Source organism: Oncorhynchus gorbuscha, linkage group LG01 (genome assembly GCF_021184085.1).
Source record: "Oncorhynchus gorbuscha isolate QuinsamMale2020 ecotype Even-year linkage group LG01, OgorEven_v1.0, whole genome shotgun sequence".
Taxonomy (NCBI): Eukaryota; Metazoa; Chordata; class Actinopteri; order Salmoniformes; family Salmonidae; genus Oncorhynchus; species Oncorhynchus gorbuscha.
Window position 1 is genome coordinate 92828809 of NC_060173.1, and position 21903 is coordinate 92850711.

Sequence of the window (21903 nt, forward strand, 5' to 3'; positions counted from 1 at the left end):
GTGGCACTAATGACTCAGTTAATGTACCTGTTAACAATGTCTTCAGTTGACCTCTATCACACAAAAGCCATAACCTACAGTACTTGCTGAGAATGAGTGTTTTAATAGGATATAGGGCCATTATTGGATCTCTTTGTTCCCTTGTGTAATTTGGATTATTATACTGTATGTGCTCATCTCTCATCTCTCTGGGTATCTAGCATAACCTCCGTCTCCTTCTCTTCTTGGTGAGGGACACCTAGGTCAAATACATGTTCATGTAGATGCTGGGAGATGAGAAGAAAGTATAAGGAGTGAATATTTAATGAATCAACAGACAGGAAACAAAACATGAACAGCGTCTGGACAAGGGACACATAACAACATTAATGCTAACTCTGGAAAGAAACTGAGGAAGTGACAGATATAGGGAAGGTAATTAATAACGTGATGGAGTTCAGGTGAGTCCGATGAAGAACTGTTGCTCTTAACGATGGCGACAGGTGTGAGTCAGCCTGGCGACCTCAAGCGCCAGAGAGGGAGATCAGGAGAAGATGTGACAGTCAAATACTTTGGAATGCTTGAGCTGTGCATTATTTAGCTTGTCCTGTACTATGGAACCAATGAATAGTCCCAAAAGTGCAAGCTAAATCAAGCGCACCTCAAGTATTTGGCAGATGTGTAAACTAGGTCTGCTGTGTAATGTCTGATCCGCAGACAGCAAGATACTAGTATGTTATAGTTTTGTGCAAAGCCATTGATGAATGTACACTGTTAAGGGGTAGGTACACATGTGAGATGAAAAAGTCTGGAATCTGAAAATATAGCAAAGAATTACTGGTGACAGGTTAATTATAGATCTTTGTTAACATTTTAGAAAGTAAAATTAGGTATGCCTATATTTTCTGAGGGTAGTTACATGTATTTCAAGATGATTTCCAGCATATGACATATTTGTGCCAGTTTCTGTTGCCTAGGAGATGTGCTATTGTGTATATTTGGATCAGTAAAACTTATATACACACTATATATCCAGACTGACCAGAGCCTTGACAAGAGTCACTAGACTCAATGTCACAAGAGAACACATTTCAAACTTTGCTTTTTAGGGGGAGGTAGTTGCAGAATGAAGAACAGAGAATTCCCACACAATGTGAACACCACTGAGCTTTATGAGCTGATAAACTCCTGAAAAGCCTTACAAGACAGAAAACTGTCATGAGAGTTAAGTGGTCAATGACTTATCTTAACAGCAAAGTCTGTTGGCAGACAAAGATAAGTTTAAGGTTTAGGGATGATAAGGAACCCGTTCTGGCTTGGGGGAGAAAGCGAGAGGAAGCATTTTATTCAATAGGCATGACAAAGCACATACATTTGTAAAAGCCAGAGGTCTGTTAGCTAGCGGCTGGCACAGCTACAGTAACAACATTAAAGAGTCTGACACAAAGTAATGTGTGCACACAAAACTTCAACCACAACTGTTTTGCCGGTAAGCAGCACATTTTGAAGAAGGATTTACGACATGACCAAAGGTATGTGGACACCCGCTTGTCGAACATCTCATTCCCAAATCACAGGCATTCATATGGAGTTGGTCCCCCTTTTGCTGTTCACTCTTGTGGGAAGGCTTTTCACTAGATGTTGGAACATTGCTTCAGGGACTTGCTTCCTTTCAGCCACAAGCATTACTGAGGTCAGGCACTGATGCTGGGCGATTAGGCCTGGCTCGCAGTCGGCGTTCCAATTAATCTCAAAGGCATTCTATTAGGTTGAGGTCAGGGCATGTGCAGGTCAGTCAAGTTCTTCCACACCGATCTCGCCAAACCATTTCTGTATGGACCTCGCTTTGTGCATGGGAGGATTGTCATGCAAAAACAGGAAAGGGCCTTCCCCAAACTGTTGCCACAAAGTTGGAAGCACAGAATCGTCTTGAATTACATTGTATGCTGTAGTGTTAAGACTTCCCTTCACTTGAAATAAGGGGCCTAGCCCAAACCATGAAAAACAGCCTGCAACCATTATTAGTCATCCACCAAACTTTACAGTTGGCACTATGCACTATGTTATATTAGGTAGCGTTCTCCTTGCATCCTCCAAACATAGATTAGTCTGTCAGACTGCCAGATGGTGAAGCATGATTCATCACTCCAGAGAACGCCTTTCCACTGCTCCAGAGTCCAATGGCAGCGAGCTTTACACCACTCCAGCCGACTCTTGCATTGCGTATGGTGATCTTAGGCTTGTGTGCTGCTCCTCGGCCATTGAAACCCATTTCATGATGCTCCCAACAAAGAGGCAGTTTGGTACTCGGTAGTGTGTGTTGCAACCGAAGACAAGAGGTCTTTTACTCTACGTGCTTCAGCACTCTGAGGTCCCGTTCTGTGTGCTTGTGTGGCCTACAACTTTACGGCTGAGCCCTTGTCCCTCCTAGACGTTTCCAAATAACAGCACTTGACAGGGGCAGCTCTAGCAGGGCAGAAATTTGATGAAGTGACTTGTTGGAAAGGTGGCATCCTATGACATTGCCACGTTCAAAGTCACTGAGCTCTTCAGTAAGGCTAATTTACTACCATTGTTTGTCTATTGAGATTGCATGGTGTTGTGCTTGATTTTATACACCTGTCAGCAACAGGTGTGGCTGAAATGGCCAAATCCACGGATTTGAAGGGGTGTCCGCCTACTTTTTATATATATATAGTGTATGTTATATTATAGGTGGTTGTTTTAGCTGAATGGACTTTCACATAAGTGGCTCTGGGTAAGAGTAGCTGCTTTTCTCTCACCTTCCTGCGGAAAGGGTTCTTCGATTTAAACCATGACCCCTACTCATGTTCCATCTCGGACAGTGGAGAATGGTGAGGGTGTGCATGTTACTGGGAACCAGGATGCTGGCTAAAATTAAGGAAATAATTTGAATAAAAAGAATGCCTGAATCCAAGAAAAGTTGTCAATTTTCCCTCTGTTTAATGTCAAAGTGACATAGTTGCAAAGTGATGAGATAACCCTGTAGGGCACTGCACTGTGTGCTTTATAATGAAAACCTTTGGGTCAGAAGAATTTAAAGGTCAGAAGGGTATTGTTGAGAATCAATAAATTAGACAACCAAAGTATTGACTGAGTTTTGTTGCTTACTTCATGAAATATTATATTATCATATAAAAAAAAGTGATTTTGTCTTGGGTATGGGGTATTGTTTGTAGATTGATGAGAGGAAAACTAAACAATTGAACCCATTTTAGAATAAGGCTGTAATGTAACAAAATGTGGGAAAAGTCAGGGGTCTGAATACTTTCCAAATCTGTTAAAGCAAAGCCACAAAGGAATCAGGCCATTGTCTATACTTCATTTCTGAAGACCAAAGGTGTCTTGTGTTTCTTCGTTTGTTGAAAGAGAGTCGGACCGAAATGCAGCGTGGTGGTTACTCATGTATTTAATGAATGAATCGCGGTACATTAAATAACTGATACAAATATAAAACAACAAAACGGAACGTGAAACCTAATTACAGCCTATCTGGTGAAACTACACAGAGACAGGAACAATCACCCACGAACTACAAAGTGAAACCCCGGCTACCTAAATACAGTTCCCCATCAGAGACAACAAGAATCACCCGCCTCAGGCAGCCAAGCCTATGCTAGACACACCCCTAATCAACCACAATCCCAATGCCTACAAAAAAACCAATACGACAATACAATAAACCCATGTCACACCCTGGCCTGAACAAATAATTAAAGAAAACACAAAATACTAAGACCAAGGTGTGACTACAAGGTTTTGATTTGATTTGGATCTCTTTTAGTCCTCATTTGGACTAATCTTCCAATAGTCCTTAAATATTAAAATACAATTTATAATCTGAACACATTTTCACATAAAACACACTGTTACAAACAGACATAATACACTAACATATTGACCAGATAAATACTCAGTCTAAGAAGATATTGATTCCTCATCTACTATAGTCCAACACAACATTTCTACGTATTATATTTAAATGGTTTTAAAGTATTGTTTAAATTTATATATTGAGAGGTTTCTGATTTGCTCAGTTAAATTATTCCATTTCTTTATTGCTCTAAATCAAAATGTTATTTTGCCTATTTCTCTTTTCTGTCTGGATAGCACATAGATGGTGGACTGTCTATTCCTAATATTTACTGAATGTCTGTCTCTTACCAACTGAATACCGTTGTGAATAGAGTTTGGCTGTTTTAAATGGTGTATATTATGAAATAAAATAAGCATGTTTTTTTCAATTATCTTGTTGATTGATGACCAACCAAGAGCATTGTGCATGACTACAACAGAAGAATCATATCTATACCTTAAAACAATCCTTGCTGCTTTGTTCTGTGCAATCTGCAGCCTTCTAATTTCACTTACTGACGCATTTCCCCAGACCACAGAACAGTAATTCACCTGACTCTCAATTAATGCTTGGGTTATTTGCTTAAGAATCTTTCCCGGTATATATTTAGCTATCCTTCTGATCATGCATGCTGTTTTAACATATACAGTGCCTTGCGAAAGTATTCGGCCCCCTTGAACTTTGCGACCTTTTGCCACATTTCAGGCTTCAAACATAAAGATATAAAACTGTATTTTTTTGTGAAGATTCAACAACAATCATGAAGTGGAACGACATTTATTGGATATTTCAAACTTTTTTAACAAATCAAAAACTGAACAATTGGGCGTGCAAAATTATTCAGCCCCCTTACGTTAATACTTTGTAGCGCCACCTTTTGCTGCGATTACAGCTGTAAGTCGCGTGGGGTATGTCTCTATCAATTTTGAACATCGAGAGACTGAATTTTTTTGCCATTCCTCCTTGCAAAACAGCTCGAGCTCAGTGAGGTTGGATGGAGAGCATTTGTGAACAGCAGTTTTCAGTTCTTTCCACAGATTCTCGATTGGATTCAGGTCTGGACTTTGACTTGGCCATTCAAACACCTGGATATGTTTATTTTTGAACCATTCCATTGTAGATTTTGCTTTGTGTTTTGGATCATTGTCTTGTTGGAATTATGGTCTGTCCAGACCACTGGCATTGATCTGGCTTTAAAACATTGCAATGGAATATTACAGAAGATCAGATCAATGCATGTGTCTGAACGATGACCCAACTGGATGATCTAGTAGTATCATTACCATTTATTTCAAACCACAATTCTCGGAATATCTCATCAATTTAGTTCTATTCAAACTATTAGGATTCTTCCAATTTATATTAAAATCACCCAAGATAAATACATCTCTGTTGCTGTCTGTGGCCTGGTCAAACCCAGTGCTTAAGTCATCCAGATAGGACACCTTAGAGCTAGGAGGTCTATACACACATCCTACCAATATGACTGCCTGTTGAGGCAGATGTACCTGAGCCCATAGTGCCTCTATTTAACCTACATTAAGGTCATCCCTCCTCTTAAAAGGTATATGATTCTGAAGATACAGTGTAACACCCCCACCATTCCTGTTCCTGTCCCTTCTCAGTAGACTATATCCTTGAATGTTAATTTGCCCATCATTTACAGATGCATCTAAATGCTTTTCGGTCAAAGCCAAAATATGAATATTATTTATGTTGACCAAGTTAAAAACCTCATGCATTTTGTTAGGAAGGCTACATACATTAACCTGAGCTATATGCAACCCTTTCCTTGTCAAGTGGAGATCAATAGAGCATGTATTCATTATAGTTGAAGTTGTCATGATACACTACAACACAAACTCAGATTTGAACATACAATTCAAATAACCAGGGAGTTACTCTAGAGTCCTGAAACAATTGCCCGTTGATGTAAAGTTTATCCATCACCATGGAGACTCAATGATTCAGGCAATGCTTTTTCTTTTTTTCTCCTTTCATTGATCTCAGTGGGGAAGTGATAATTCATTCCAAAATCAGTGTTTCTGAGTTCTCTGCCCCTGCTCTTCATCATTTCCTTTTGCTTAAATTTGTCAAAACATGCAACAACAGCCCGAGGTCCATTCCCAGAGGCCTTACCTATTCTATGGACTCTGGAGAAAGTGCCATTATGCACAACATCAGTGGGCAGTTTCAGTTGAGTTGACAAAGTATCGGACTGTGTCCTCACAGCTTCTGCTGTGGTCATTCTCCGGTATCCCTGAAAATATTAGATTGTCCCGCGTTGATCGACACTGTATATCAAGCAAGATTTCTTTTAGTTGTTTGTTTTCCCTTTGCACCCCCTCCACCTTGCCATGAATAGAGTCTACAGTACCTTTCAGTTCCGTGTTTCTACATTTACATTTACATTTACATTTAAGTATTTAGCAGACGCTCTTATCCAGAGCGACTTACAAATTGGTGCATTCACCTTATGACATCCAGTGGAACAGCCACTTTACAATAGTGCATCTACATATTTTAAGGGGGGGGGGGGTGAGAAGGATTACTTTATCCTATCCTAGGTATTCCTTAAAGAGGTGGGGTTTCAGGTGTCTCCGGAAGGTGGTGATTGACTCCGCTGTCCTGGCGTCGTGAGGGAGTTTGTTCCACCATTGGGGAGCCAGAGCAGCGAACAGTTTTGACTGGGCTGAGCGGGAACTGTACTTCCTCAGTGGTAGGGAGGCGAGCAGGCCAGAGGTGGATGAACGCAGTGCCCTTATTTGGGTGTAGGGCCTGATCAGAGCCTGGAGGTACTGAGGTGCCGTTCCCCTCACAGCTCCGTAGGCAAGCACCATGGTCTTGTAGCGGATGCGAGCTTCAACTGGAAGCCAGTGGAGAGAGCGGAGGAGCGGGGTGACGTGAGAGAACTTGGGAAGGTTGAACACTAGACGGGCTGCGGCGTTCTGGATGAGTTGAAGGGGTTTAATGGCACAGGCAGGGAGCCCAGCCAACAGCGAGTTGCAGTAATCCAGACGGGAGATGACAAGTGCCTGGATTAGGACCTGCGCCGCTTCCTGTGTGAGGCAGGGTCGTACTCTGCGGATGTTGTAGAGCATGAACCTACAGGAACGGGCCACCGCCTTGATGTTAGTTGAGAACGACAGGGTGTTGTCCAGGATCACGCCAAGGTTCTTAGCGCTCTGGGAGGAGGACACAATGGAGTTGTCAACCGTGATGGCGAGATCATGGAACGGGCAGTCCTTCCCCGGGAGGAAGAGCAGCTCCGTCTTGCCGAAGTTCAGCTTGAGATGGTGATCCGTCATCCACACTGATATGTCTGCCAGACATGCAGAGATGCGATTCGCCACCTGGTCATCAGAAGGGGGAAAGGAGAAGATTAATTGTGTGTCGTCTGCATAGCAATGATAGGAGAGACCATGTGAGGTTATGACAGAGCCAAGTGACTTGGTGTATAGCGAGAATAGGAGAGGGCCTAGAACAGAGCCCTGGGGGACACCAGTGGTGAGAGCGCATGGTGAGGAGACAGATTCTCGCCACGCCACCTGGTAGGAGCGACCTGTCAGGTAGGACGCAATCCAAGCGTTTCTCTTTCCTTAGATCATCAATCTGAAGTTGGCTGAATGCTAGACTGGCACAATGCACTGATGTCCTCTCGTAATATATCAAAGATATCAAGTTTGACAAGCCTTTCATTGAATCCTTGAATCCTCCGAAACTAGCGACATGTTTCTTTGAGTTTGTAAGTATCTCTCGTCAATGAATCGTTCAGGCTCTTCAATGGATTCTGAATCATCCAGCGTGTTTGCAGGCAGAGTAAAACAAAAAGAACAAAAACAACGTTAACTTAGCGAGCCAAATAAACTAACAACATTTTTTGTAGGTTTTAGCATCTGCTTAAAACTCTCTGAGGGGAGGGAAGGTGGTGAGTCGTGGTGAGGCGTAACCATCAAAACAATGCAATTGTTTCAATACACAGAGCGACTATGAGTTTGCTTCTGTTCAATCCCAAGAAGCCCTGCTTGGCTATGAAAACATCTCCATACATCTCAACAGAATCAAAAAGCAGGAGACAACCAGCAAAGTACACATTTTAGTGTCCCAGTCAAGATACCAACACAGCAAGGAACTCAAAATGCATCTTCCAAGCTTTTTCCTTTTGGCCATGATGGTTGCAAAGAGCAGTCAACTACAATTAAGTGAATGCAGAACAAACTTAAGACGCCCAGAATACACTGATATCTCAGTAGGTTTAAATTCCCCCTCAACACGACCAATTATTGTGGTAGCCTCTTCAGGACAACCAGCACTCCAGGCACAGAGATATTTTCTGACTTCTCCAACATCCAGACAGTCAACATCAGTGGTGTGGTCTGATCATATGACTGACACCTATAACGCTGAGCTATCACTACTCCTGCACCTATCCCCTAGAGTACCTGATCAACAACATCCTGATTGATGTCAGCATCCTCCATTGCAGTGTAGGACAACAATGAGAGTTTCATCAGCACTTTGAGCCTTGAACTCAACCACACTACTCCCATGGTCATTCCGAAACTGGGTATTGAGCTGAGAACCAAAGTCCATGTGCAAGGCAAGGCAACCAACCTGACCTCCCAGTACCATGTGCTCCTGGACCGATGCAACCCCTCCATTTCTCCTCCACTCACTAACTCCACTTACTTCAACCTGTTTGTCGCCAGCAACAAGGACCAGATGACCATGCAGGAAAACGAAGATAGTCATAATGCCTGCATCTCCTTCCCGGCCTTCCGCTTCATTGAGCAGCAGAATGAGACCGTACCCACCTGCTTCGTCCACTGCATCACCCGTCTCTGTCAGAGGAGCACCTGCAGTAAGTTCAAGCATTGTAACATTAGGAGGAGAAGGAGTGTTGTTCCTGAAAATGTAGATGGAGTGACAGAGTACAAAACAATCACTTATCCTTCCATTACCACCAAAGCAGAGAGCATTGTAACATCAAAAGAACAACTCATGGGCAGCAACAACTCTAACTCAACAACTCTAACTCCACAACTCTAACTCAACAACTCTAACTCAACAACTCTAACTCCACAACTCTAACTCCACAACTCTAACTCCACAACTCTAACTCCACAACTCTAACTCCACAACTCTAACTCCACTTCAAGTCTTGGAGTGGCAGTGGGCTTCCTGACCTTCACCTGCATCCTCTCCATCTGTCTTCTACAGCAGGCTCAAACATTACAGGGGAGACTGTGCTCACATCGGCTGAAATGGGAGACAGCAGCTCACACAGTAGTGCTTCCGTCTGCCTGCCTCAGAACTCCGATGGAAGACTGACTTATTCAGATTTGTTAACTTTAGGGCAAGAGCAAAAACGTTGTTTCGTAGATGTGGTTTAGCATAATCTGCCAGGCATTAGCAATAATGAATGTGTACATACTTAAAAGATTTAGGGAAGAGGATAAAACACATATTTTAGAAAGTGTTTTTTTTAAATAGTAGTGTGTGCAGTAGAATAACAGAATGTTTAATACCCTTGATTAGATCTGGAGAACATATGCTGTTTAAATTGCAAAAACATATAATCCTAAAATGAATTGTCTGTTTGTCACAAAATATATACATTTATTCAGAGACTAGACTTTGTGTGAAGTCTGTGGTGTTTCAAAAGTGAACTAACTGTACCATTCAAAAGTATTGTTTATTGATATTTATTAAAATGATCTAACTGCTTTATCCTAATAAACATATTGCCACCTGCAGATCTATGTCAAAATGGCCTGAGTCCAAAATTTGTATCACGTTTAAGGTAAGACACAGGTGCAGAAAGTGTCGAATGAACAAAAGTGTGTTATTCGAACAGGGGCAGGCAAAAGGACAGGTCAAGGGCAGGCAGAAGACAGTAATCCAGATAGGTGTGGCAAAGGTACAATGTGGCAGGCAGGAATGGTCAAAACCTAGAAACAAGAAAACAGAAACTATAGCAAAGATAGGCGCAAGGGGGAAAACTGCTGGTAGGCTTGACAAACAAAACAAACTGGCAACAGACAACAGAGAACACAGGTATAAATGCACATGGAATAATGGGGAAGATGGGCGACACCTGGAGGGGGGTGGAGACAATCATAAAGACAGGTGAAACTGATCAGGGTGTAACAATTTGTATTCATTACCACATTCCTATGGGTTTAAGATTAAGACATCACATTTCATGTCAATCCACAATATGTCCACATTCATAACAACATTGATTCCAAGATGGCGTAGCAGTAAGTCATCCTGTCGTATCGTGTCCCTTGTATATATCGTTTCTTTTTCGTTTTTACATATTTTTCTTCGCATATCTTTAAAAACATTTTGCTAAACCTAAGCTTCCAAATACTCTCCTGCAACCCGCCTCACCCAATGTAGCTACTTTTTCCTAAAGTATTTATATTTACTTCGGAACCGGAACCCCTCAACTGAAGCTAGCCAGCTAACCACCAGCTATGCTAGCGGTCTTCAGCTAACCGGTCATCAGCTAACCTTTAGCTCGGAAAGCTCTCGCCAGTTCGAACAATGCGGCGCTAACCGGAGCATAACTGACCTATTTATTTTTTATCCCCGGATTCTCACCGCAAACGGAACATTTTTCAGCTGGATCTTCACAACTAGCTATCTAGCTAAACCGCAAACCCAGATGATTACTTCTGGCTAGCATTTCCAAACACTTAGCTTGAAGCTAGCCCGGCCAGAGCACCTGTGCTTACCACCGTAGCATACTCCTGGGCTACAATACCCGGGCCCACGACCGGTCTATCGATGTCACCGCATGAAGAGGAATAAACAGACTCACCCCATCGCGACATCCCCCAAAGGCTAACTCTCCAGCCCTTGCTATCTCCTTGCTTGCTAATTCGGCCTGCTAACTGCTAACTTGTTTAGCCCTGGTCCGCTAACTGCTACCTTGTTTACCCCGGCCTGCTAACTGTTAGCTTGTTAGCACAGGCCTGTTAACCGTCTGCATCGCCGCGTCCCAAACACTCACTGGACCCATATGTACTTTCTATCTCTTTCCGATTTTTTTATTTGTTTATACCTTCCGGAAACCTGCCTCACCCAATGTGATACGGAATCGCTATTATTTTAATTTTTAGAACACACTCAAGAACCTCCAGAAGCTAACCAGCTAACTAGCTACAAGCTATTTAGTCATTGTTAGTTTTTTAAACCTGGATAACACTCGCCAGTCCAGCTTCCCTGCCCCATCCACCGCTGCCCCCTGGACACTGATCACTTGGCTACATAGCTGATGCACGCTGGACTGTCCATTAATCACGGTACTCCATTCTGCTTGTTTGTTTTATCTGTCGGCCCCGTTGCCTAGTCAACGCCATTTTACCTGCTGTTGTTGTGCTAGCTGATTAGCTGTTGTTGTCTCACCTACTGTTTTAGCTAGCTGTCCCAATTCAACACCTGTGATTACTGTATGCCTCGCTGTATGTCTCTCTCAAATGTCAATATGCCTTGTATACTGTTGCTCAGGTTAGTTATCATTGTTTTAGTTCACAATGGAGCCCCTAGTTCCACTCTTTATACCCCTGATACCTCCTTTGTCTCACCTCCCACACATGCGGTGACCTCACCCATTACACCCAGCATGTCCAGAGATACAACCTCTCTCATCATCACCCAGTGCCTGGGCTTACCTCCGCTGTACCCGCACCCCACCATACCCCTGTCTGTGCATTATGCCCTGAATATATTCTACCATGCCCAGAAACCTGCTCCTCTTATTCAGTCTACTGCAGTCTACTGCAGAGATAGCCTGCAAAGTAATGTCATACTTTAATGTCATACTTTCCATACCCAAACAGTTCGAACTACTAATTTTGAAAATTACTCTCTCCAGAAATAATTCTCTCACTGTTGCCGCCTGCTACCGACCCCCCTCAGCTCCCAGCTGTGCCCTGGACACCATTTGTGAATTGATCGCCCCCCATCCAGCTTCAGAGTTTGTTCTGTTAGGTGACCTAAACTGGGATATGCTTAACACCCCGGCAGTCCTACAATCTAAGCTAGATGCCCTCAATCTCACACAAATCATCAAGGAACCCACCAGGTACAACCCCAACTCTGTAAGCAAGGGCACCCTCATAGACGTCATCCTGACCAACTGGCCCTCCAAATACACCTCCGCTGTCTTCAACCAGGATCTCAGCGATCACTGCCTCATTGCCTGTATCCCCTACGGAGCCGCAGTCAAACGACCACCCCTCATCACTGTCAAACTCTCCCTAAAACACTTCTGTGAGCATGCCTTTCTAATCGACCTGGCCCGGGTATCCTGGAAGGACATTGACCTCATCCCGTCAGTTGAGGATGCCTGATCATTCTTTAAAAGTAACTTCCTCACCATTTTAGATAAGCATGCTCCGTTCAAAAAATGCAGAACTAAGAACAGATACAGCCCTTGGTTCACTCCAGACCTGACTGCCCTCGACCAGCACAAAAACATCCTGTGGCGGACTGCAATAGCATTGAATAGTCCCCGCGATATGCAACTGTTCAGGGAAGTCAGGAACCAATACACACAGTCAGTCAGGAAAGCTAAGGCCAGCTTCTTCAGGCAGAAGTTTGCATCCTGTAGCTCCAACTCCAAAAGGTTCTGGGACACTGTGAAGTCCATGGAGAACAAGAGCACCTCCTCCCAGCTGCCCAATGCACTGAGGCTAGGTAACACGGTCACCACCAATAAATCCATGATTATCGAAAACTTCAACAAGCATTTCTCAACGGCTGGCCATGCCTTCCGCCTGGCTACTCCAACCTCGGCCAACAGCTCCGCCCCCCCGCAGCTCCTCGCCCAAGCCTCTCCAGGTTCTCCTTTACCCAAATCCAGATAGCAGATGTTCTGAAAGAGCTGCAAAACCTGGACCTGTATAAATGAGCTGGGCTTGACAATCTGGACCCTCTATTTCTGAAACTAGCCGCCGCCATTGTCGCAACCCCTATTACCAGCCTGTTCAACCTCTCTTTCATATCGTCTGAGATCCCCAAGGATTGGAAAGCTGCCGCAGTCATCCCCCTCTTCAAAGGGGGAGACACCCTGGACCCAAACTGTTACAGACCTATATCCATCCTGCCCTGCCTATCTAAGATCTTCGAAAGCCAAGTCAACAAACAGGTCACTGACCATCTCGAATCCCACCGTACCTTCTCCGCTGTGCAATCTGGTTTCAGAGCCGGTCACGGGTGCACCTCAGCCACACTCAAGGTACTAAACAATATCATAACCGCCATCGATAAAAGACAGTACTGTGCAGCCGTCTTCATTGACCTTGCCAAGGATTTCGACTCTGTCAATCACCATATTCTTATCGGCAGACTCAGTAGCCTCGGTTTTTCGGATTGCCTGGCTCACCAATTACTTTGCAGACAGAGTTCAGTGTGTCAAATCGGAGGGAATGCTGTCCGGTCCTCTGGCAGTCTCTATGGGGGTGCCACAGGGTTCAATTCTCGGGCCGACTCTTTTCTCTGTATATATCAATGATGTTGCTCTTGCTGCGGGCGATTCCCTGATCCACCTCTACGCAGACGACACCATTCTATATACTTTCGGCCCGTCATTGGTCACGTAGAGTAGGCCAGAAGGCTAAACTGAATAACCTAACCTCTATCAAAATAAAAAGATGGCGGAGCCGCAAAAGTTCTTCTGTGCAAAGGTGTTTATTTACAAGTGATTCCGGAACAAAAAACAACAGTACTGCCATCAACGTCTACCTTATGGGACAGCTTAAAAACAATGCTGCCCCATCCACAGCTCAATCCAAAAATGCCTCCCCATGACTGAAAGAGAGGCTCCTTTTGTAGGGCTAGCCCCTCCCCTCAGAACAATTAACCCTAATTAATTAATCAATTAACAATACAAACCTACATTTTCCATGAACTGAACATACTAAAGGATATACATTGCAACACGGTTTTAAACAATATCACAACATAACATTTACAACATTACATCACTACTGACAATATCTTTCAATATGCCCATATGCATTAATGAGCCATTTGGGACAGGCACTATAAAGCCAACCCAATTCCCTTAGCTCGGGTCCTTTTCCAGCATACCCGGAAGCTACAGAGATGGAGAGAGAGGAACAGAACAAACAAACAATGCGCTCATCCACAACATTGATAAGTGTGAAATGCATGCACCAAGACAGAAGTTAATTTGTGTGTCGACCCACATTGTTAACTTATCTTATAATGGCGCAGGGAGGAGTGATGAATATGTGTGTGCGTTAAAGAACCAAATGCTGCCCTGGACTTCTACGTCACAGACACTGTGCTATCTAACCTCCAAACGAGCTTCAATGCCATACAACACTCCTTCCGTGGCCTCCAACTGCTCTTAAACGCTAGTAAAACCAAATGCATGCTTTTCAACCGATCGCTGCCTGCACCCGCATGCCCGACTAGCATCACCACCCTGGATGGTTCCGACCTTGAATATGTGGACATCTATAAGTACCTAGGTGTCTGGCTAGACTGCAAACTCTCCTTCCAGACTCCTATCAAACATCTCCAATCGAAAATCAAATCAAGAGTCGGCTTTCTATTCCGCAACAAAGCCTCCTTCACTCACGCCGCCAAGCTTACCCTAGTAAAACTGACTATCCTACCGATCCTCGACTTCGGCCATGTCATCTACAAAATTGCTTCCAACACTCTACTCAGCAAACTGGATGCAGTTTATCACAGTGCCATCCGTTTTGTCACTAAAGCACCTCATACCACCCACCACTGCGACTTGTATGCTCTAGTCCCCTGGCCCTCGCTACATATTCGTCGCCAGACCCACTGGCTCCAGGTCATCTACAAGTCCATGCTAGGTAAAGCTCCGCCTTATCTCAGTTTACTGGTCACGATGGCAACACCCATCCGTAGCACGCGCTCCAGCAGGTGTATCTCACTGGTCATCCCTAAAGCCAACACCTCATTTGGCCGCCTTTCGTTCCAGTACTCTGCTGCCTGTGACTGGAACGAATTGCAAAAATCTCTGAAGTTGGAGACTTTTATCTCCCTCACCAACTTCAAACATCAGCTATCTGAGCAGCTAACCGATCGCTGCAGCTGTACATAGTCTATTGGTAAATAGCCCACCCATTTTCACCTACCTCATCCCCATACTGTTTTTATTTATTTACTTTTCTGCTCTTTTGCACACCAATATCTCTACCTGTACATGACCATCTGACCATTTATCACTCCAGTGTTAATCTGCAAAATTGTAATTATTCGCCTACCTCCTCATGCCTTTTGCACACATTGTATATAGACTCCCCTTTTTTCTACTGTGTTATTGACTTGTTAATTGTTTACTCCATGTGTAACTCTGTGTTGTCTGTTCACACTGCTATGCTTTATCATTGCCAGGTCGCAGTTGCAAATGAGAACTTGTTCTCAACTAGCCTACCTGGTTAAATAAAGGTCAAATAAAAAAATAAAATAACAGATGTCATCTTACTCACAATGAGTGGTTTATGTATTCATTCAAATTATATACATCGTTTAAAGTAAATATCAATGACATCTGTTTTGTTTAGAGTAGACAATACATTCCAGGAAAAGAGCTCAATATCCCACTTCTAACTCCAATGTAATACATTCAGGGCAGCACACTATGCAATTATGGCATTTACCCACATATACTGTACTGCAGAAAGGATTATAAGTGACTGCATTGTCCTTAAATCACCACAGAAGTAGGGAAAATGTGACTATTAGCCACAGTGGAAAAGGTTATTGAGAATAGACCAGGTGGGTGCTACATACTGCTGGTGGAAGAGGGGAGTTTACCCCCTATATCGTTATGTGCTCTGATATTCTACATAAAGGTATTTCAATCCAGAAACTCTCAAGAATTATTAAGCAGCGAATGTAGCTACCAATATCACTATTTAGATTTTTCAGGTTTCAATGACAGTACATCAATTATTTGTCAGGAATCATTCATAAAAAATTAACATAGGAAAAATGAATGACTTATTTTGTTTGAATGACTTAATTGTTATTTTGTCTAATTAGGCCTCATTTGTTATATAAATCTTCTTCAGGCTAGGGTCTATATTTCTCCACTTCCTGTCTGACTGACATACCTAAAGTAAACTGCTAGTTACTCAGGCCCAGAAGCCAGGATATGCATATAATTGGTAGCATTGGATAGAAATCACGTTGAAGTTTGTAGAAATGTTAAAATAATGTATGAGACTATAACACAATTGATATGGTAGGAGAAAATCCAAAGAAAGACCAACTGGAAAAACCCATGCTCTTCCAATGGAACGTATAGGGTCATATCCAAATCCAGCTCCCAGATTGCAATTCCTATGGCTTCCACTAGATGTCAACAGTCTTTGTTCAAAGTTTCAGGCTTGTAACTTCCAAAACGAGGAAGAATTTTGAGTTTTAGTACTGGGAGTCAGAGTTGGAAATGAGTCTGTGCGCGAGAGACGAAGAGGAGGGGTACCTGCTAATTTTGCATTTCTATTGAACATACTTCTTTGCGAATAAAATATTATAGTTTATTTACATTTTTGGGTACCTGAGGATTTAATAGAACCATATTTTGACTTGTTTTAACAAAGTTTAGCAGTAGCTTTTTGGATTCCTTTCTCTGCATGTTGAACGAGTGGATTACTCAAATCGATGGCGCCAACTAAATTGACTTTTTGGGATATAAAGAAGGATTTTATCTAACAAAACGACCATGCATGTTGTAGCTCGGACACTTTGGATTGCAAAATCAGAGGAAGATTTTCAAAAAGTAAGTTAAAATATTTGTGATTTTATGAAGCCTGTGCTGGTTGAAAAATATTTTGATGTGGGGCGCCATCCTCAAACAATCGCATGGCATGCTTTCACTGTAAAGCCTATTATAAGTCAGACAATGCAGTAGGATGAACAAGAATTTAAGCTTTTAACCAATATAAGACACTTGTACTGTATGTACCTAAATGTTATCCATCATTTTTATGATTATTTATTTGAATTGCGCGCCCTCCAATTTCACCGGAAGTTGTCAAAAGGTGTCCTGCTGTGGCGGGATGCCTAGCCTGAAGAAGATTTAAGCAACTTGTCATACCATGTAATGGTTGCTGCAGCCATTCATTCACTGAGTCCATCCATTGAAATTATTATTCATTTTCAGTTCTTTGATAACCTAAAGAAGGGCTACTTTTGAATGCCAGAGCATGTAAGTGGGCAAGTGTGGAGTGAGCAGCAGGGCATAATTAGAGCAGATTTAAAAAACAAACATTTGTTAGCCTTCTCTCCCTCACCAATTTTGCTCTGGGACTGCTCAGCCGCAAGCTCTGGACATGCTCTGCCTAGCATTTTTCGTTTCCTTTATCACCATTCTTTTAATTAGGCATATTCGGTTGTAATGATTTAGTCTACCCCACCCATAGTAGCCTATATCTAGTTGATATTCTACTTTCTAACATTAGATATTTATTTTCTATTTTGAAGGACTTCAAATGTATTAACGGATGTTTTAGGTAGGCGATACATAGTAATATGTATTTGAGTTTTTCTTGGAATAGAAACACCATAATATAATCAATTTGATTAAGCTAAAATATCCTAAATAAATCGTAAATAATAAAGGCCAGCTTCTTTTCATAAATAAAAGGGAATAAATTATCTCAAACTGCACCGGTCAAATGATTTGCGCACAGAAGAAAGCACCAACAAGCTTCACATTGAGCGTGGGCTACTGCCATGTAGCTAGCTAGATAATAATAATGATTATTAGAATAATAATAATAATATTTAATACAGCAAATTTTCCACACTCAATGTGCATAAGGGAGAAAGCAAAACAAAAACAAAAAACAGCAACAATACATAAAAAAAGCATAAAAAACTACATCACAATACATCAAACCATTGACTACTAATGCAAAATATAGACTTGAAAGAGATTATGCGATCAAGCATTAAAAATGAGCTTGAATAGGCAGGTCTTTAGTTGTGTTGTAGACAGGGAAATTAAAGCTGAAATATGTCGATAGAGCATTCCAGAGCCGAGGGGCCACATGTGAGAAGGCTCTGTCACTCATGTTGGCACAGGTTTGTGGCTGGTGTGACTAGGTTGTGTAATGATGGAAGTGTGCATGCTGGGGAGTAGTTATCTAGAAGTTGGCATATGTATGTAGGTAGAGCCTTCAAGGTGGGCAGCAGAATCTTAAATGTAGTCCTGTATTGAAGTAAGCCAATTGTTGTGGAATAAAACAGGGATTGTGGATTTTTTGTGTAGTTTGAGAGCATCCTGGCTGCTCCGTTCTGGATCATCTAGAGTTGAGACAGGAACCTTACCCTAACAGATACTACTGGGCTGGCTAGTATTTACCAGTGGTGTTTAGCTAGTGGCTAAATAGAGTTAGGGTAGACCCCAAAATACTAATTTTAGTATTTGGGGAATAAAGTTGAACTACTCAAGCATAAACATTTGAATACATTTTGTTGTTGTTGTAGTTGCAGCCCTAGATGATTGTCACAGTTAAAAGGATGATTGAGCTTATTTCCATGAAATTCATTTTACCTTGAGTTGTCTTGATAAGATAGAGATGGCATCTACAATAATCCATTATTGACCTTGTTGCTCCACATGCTAACAGTTTGCCCTCCTCATAAAACTGGTTGTCAACACCCTCGATATAAGCATCATATGAATTGCATGCCAAAATAAACACTCGGGTACATCGATATCTATTATATCTATTGTTTTTTTTGTTGCTAAAAATGCTAGCAGTTGATGACAGTGAATAGTGTGGATTTGAATCTCTGTGGGTCCATACTCTTGCCTAAACCTCAGGTGTAAACCTTTTCAAACAAAAATGCTTAGTGCTAGATTTTCCCATCAGAAAACTTGTCACATTTAACCACTATGCCAACACCCCCAGCTAACCAGGTACAGGACCTCATATGTGTGATAAAAACATGTATGGGCCTGATCACAGAATTACATAGAATTACTATTAATTCAATAGGATCTCTGTGGACCTAGTCGTAAAGATTTGCCTTGAATCTTTTAAACAAATGACCTTTTATTGTGGCATAAACACAACCAGTTATGATGTTGTCATCTGATTGTCAAACGATCTCTCCAAAGTGCTCCATTACTGCTACCTGCGCATGTTCATCCACTCACAACATATTTACAGCCTCCAAACAGTGGTGAATGGAAAGAGACATCTGTTACACAAAACACCAAAAAGTGTGATGACATTTGTCCATTGTCAGAATTTATGCATTCACTGTTGTCCGCGCACGTTGGTGTCGTCCACTCATCCCTGTCTTGGCAAAATGTCAGTGTTTTCTTTGAACCACATTGCATTTTAGAGTGTTTACAAGTCCGTTTACAAGTCCATTCGCTCATTCGTCGAGCCTCTGACATGTGGTAATGATAAATAATGGTGTAATAGCCTACATTTAAAAAATATTTTTTAAATGTATTATTGTAATAGACTGGTATGGCGTACCCCCACTATTTATTTTGCCCGGGGCACAGTACCGGACCATACCGGCTTAGTTTAACCCCTGCAAATAATAATGTATATTACATATATACCATAGAAATGTACAATTAACAGTACAACGTATAACATTATTCAAATGATCTACTTCGTCACATATGCATTATTTGACTGAAGGACGAGCAGGACTTTTCTTTATCCGTAAAAGCACATGGCTGTGAATGACAAAAAGGAGCAAAACGTGCCTATTGAATTTTGTCAAGTAGTAAGGATGCATCATGCATTCGGAAAGTATTCAGACCAACTACTTCTACATTTAGTTACGTTACAGCCTTATTCTAAAATGGATTAAATAAAATAAAAATCCTTGTTAATCTACACACAACCCCCCACAATGACAAAGCAAAAACAGGTTTTTTTTTGTAAAAAACAGAACATATTCAGGCCCATTGCTATGAGGCTCGAAATTGAGCTCAGGTGCATCTTGTTTCCATTGATCATCCTTGAGATGTTTCTACAACTTGATTGGAGTCCACCTGTGGTAAATTCGATTGATTGGATACGATTTGGAAAGGCACACACCTGTCTATATAAGGTCCCACAGTTGACAGTGTATGTCAGAGAAAAAAAAGCCATGAGGTCGAAGGAATTGTCTGTAGAGCTCCGAGACAGGATTGTGTCGAGGCACAGATCTGGGGAAGGGTACCAAAAAATGTCTACAGCATTGAAGGTCCCCAAGAACACAGCACTCCACCAATCAGGCCTTTATGTTAGTGGCCAGACGGAAGAAATTCCTCAGTAAAATGCACATGACAGCCCGCTTGGATTTTGCCAAAATTCACCTAAAGGACTCTCGGACCATGATAAGCAAGATTCTCTGGTCTAATGAAACCATGATTGAACTCTTCGGCCTGAATGCCAAACGTCACATCTGGAGGAAAGAGTCATCTTCTAACAGGACAACGACCTTAAGTACACAGCCAAGACAACGCAGGAGTGGCTTCAGGACAAGTATCTGAATGTCCTTGACTGGGCCAGCCAGAGCCCAGACTTGAACCCGATCTAACATATCTGGAGAGACCTGAAAATAGTTGTGCAGCAACGCTTCCCATCCAACCTGACAGAGCTTGAGGGACTCTGCAGAGAAGAATGGGAGAAACCCCCCCCCAAAATACAGATGTGCCAAGCTTGTAGCATCATACTCAAGAAGACTTGAGGCTGTAATCACTACCAAAGGGTCAGAATACTTAAGTACATTTAATTTTTCTGTTAGTTTTTTTCATACATTTGCAAGAATTTCTAAAAACCTGTTTTTGCTTTGTCATTATGGGGTATTGATGAGGGGAAAAAACTATTTAATCAATTTTAGAATAAGACTGTAACATAACAAAATGTGGAAAAGGTGAAGGGGTCTGATTACTTTTCGAATGCACTGTACATTGGTCCAGTTGTTCCAGACCTAGAGGATCAAGTTGAGCCTTTTTTGGATTTCCCTCTGGTGGCCAAACTTACATGTTTCAAGACATTTCATTGGTTGGCGCACTACTACCATACATTTTTTGCATTGATTGATTTTTTATTTGTACCTGGTAATACAAGTGACTCATGGTATCCAGGTTGCTAACTGTGACATGTTTTCCAATGAGAAAAGCTAACACCAAGCATTTGTTTTTACACTTTAGGTTTAATTCTTGGCTGTAGATTGTTTTCAGGGTAAGGAAACATACAGTGCCTTCAGAAAGTATTCATACCCCTTGACCTACAGTGGCTTGCGAAAGTATTCACCCCCTCGGCATTTTTGCTATTTTGTTGCCTTGCAACCTGGAATTAAAATATATTTTTTGAGGTGGGGTTGTATCATTCGATTTACACAACATGCCTGCCAGTTTAAAGATGCAAAATATTTTTTTTATTGTGAAAAAAAAAGAAGAAATAAGACAAAAACACAGAAAGCTTGAGTGTGCATAACTATTCACCACTTTGTAGAGCCACCTTTTGCTGCAATTACAGCTGCAAGTCTCTTGGGGTATGTCTCTGTAAGCTTGACATATCTAGGCACTGGGATTTTTTTTCCCATTCTTCAAGGCAAAACTGCTCCAGCTCCTTCAAGTTGGATGGGTTCTGCTGGTGTACAGAAATCTTTAAGTCAATCCACAGATTGGATTGATTGGATTGAGGTCTGGGCTTTTTTCTTGATGGCCAAAAACCTCAATTTTACTTTCATCTGACCAGAGTACCTTCTTCCATATGTTTGGGGAGTCTCCCACATGCCTTTATGCAAACACCAAACATGTTTGCTTATTTTTTCTGGCCACTTTTCCGTAAAGCCCAGCTCTCTGGAGTGTACGGCTTAAAGTGATCCTATGGACAGATACTCCAATGTCCACTGTGGAGATTTGCAGCTCCTTCAGGGTTATCTTTGGTCTCTTTGTTGTCTCTCTGATTAATGTCCTCCTTGCCTGGTCCGTGAGTTTTTTGTGGGCAGCCCTCTCTTGGCAGGTTTGTTGTGGTGCCATATTCTTTCTATTTTTT

The 21903-nt window shown here is 42.0% G+C and overlaps 1 pseudogene; it reads left to right on the top strand.

Moving 5' to 3' along the window:
- Positions 1 to 429: 429 nt before the first annotated feature.
- LOC124048827 lies at positions 430 to 8905 on the top strand (annotated as a pseudogene).
- The last annotated feature ends 12998 nt before the right edge of the window (positions 8906 to 21903 follow it).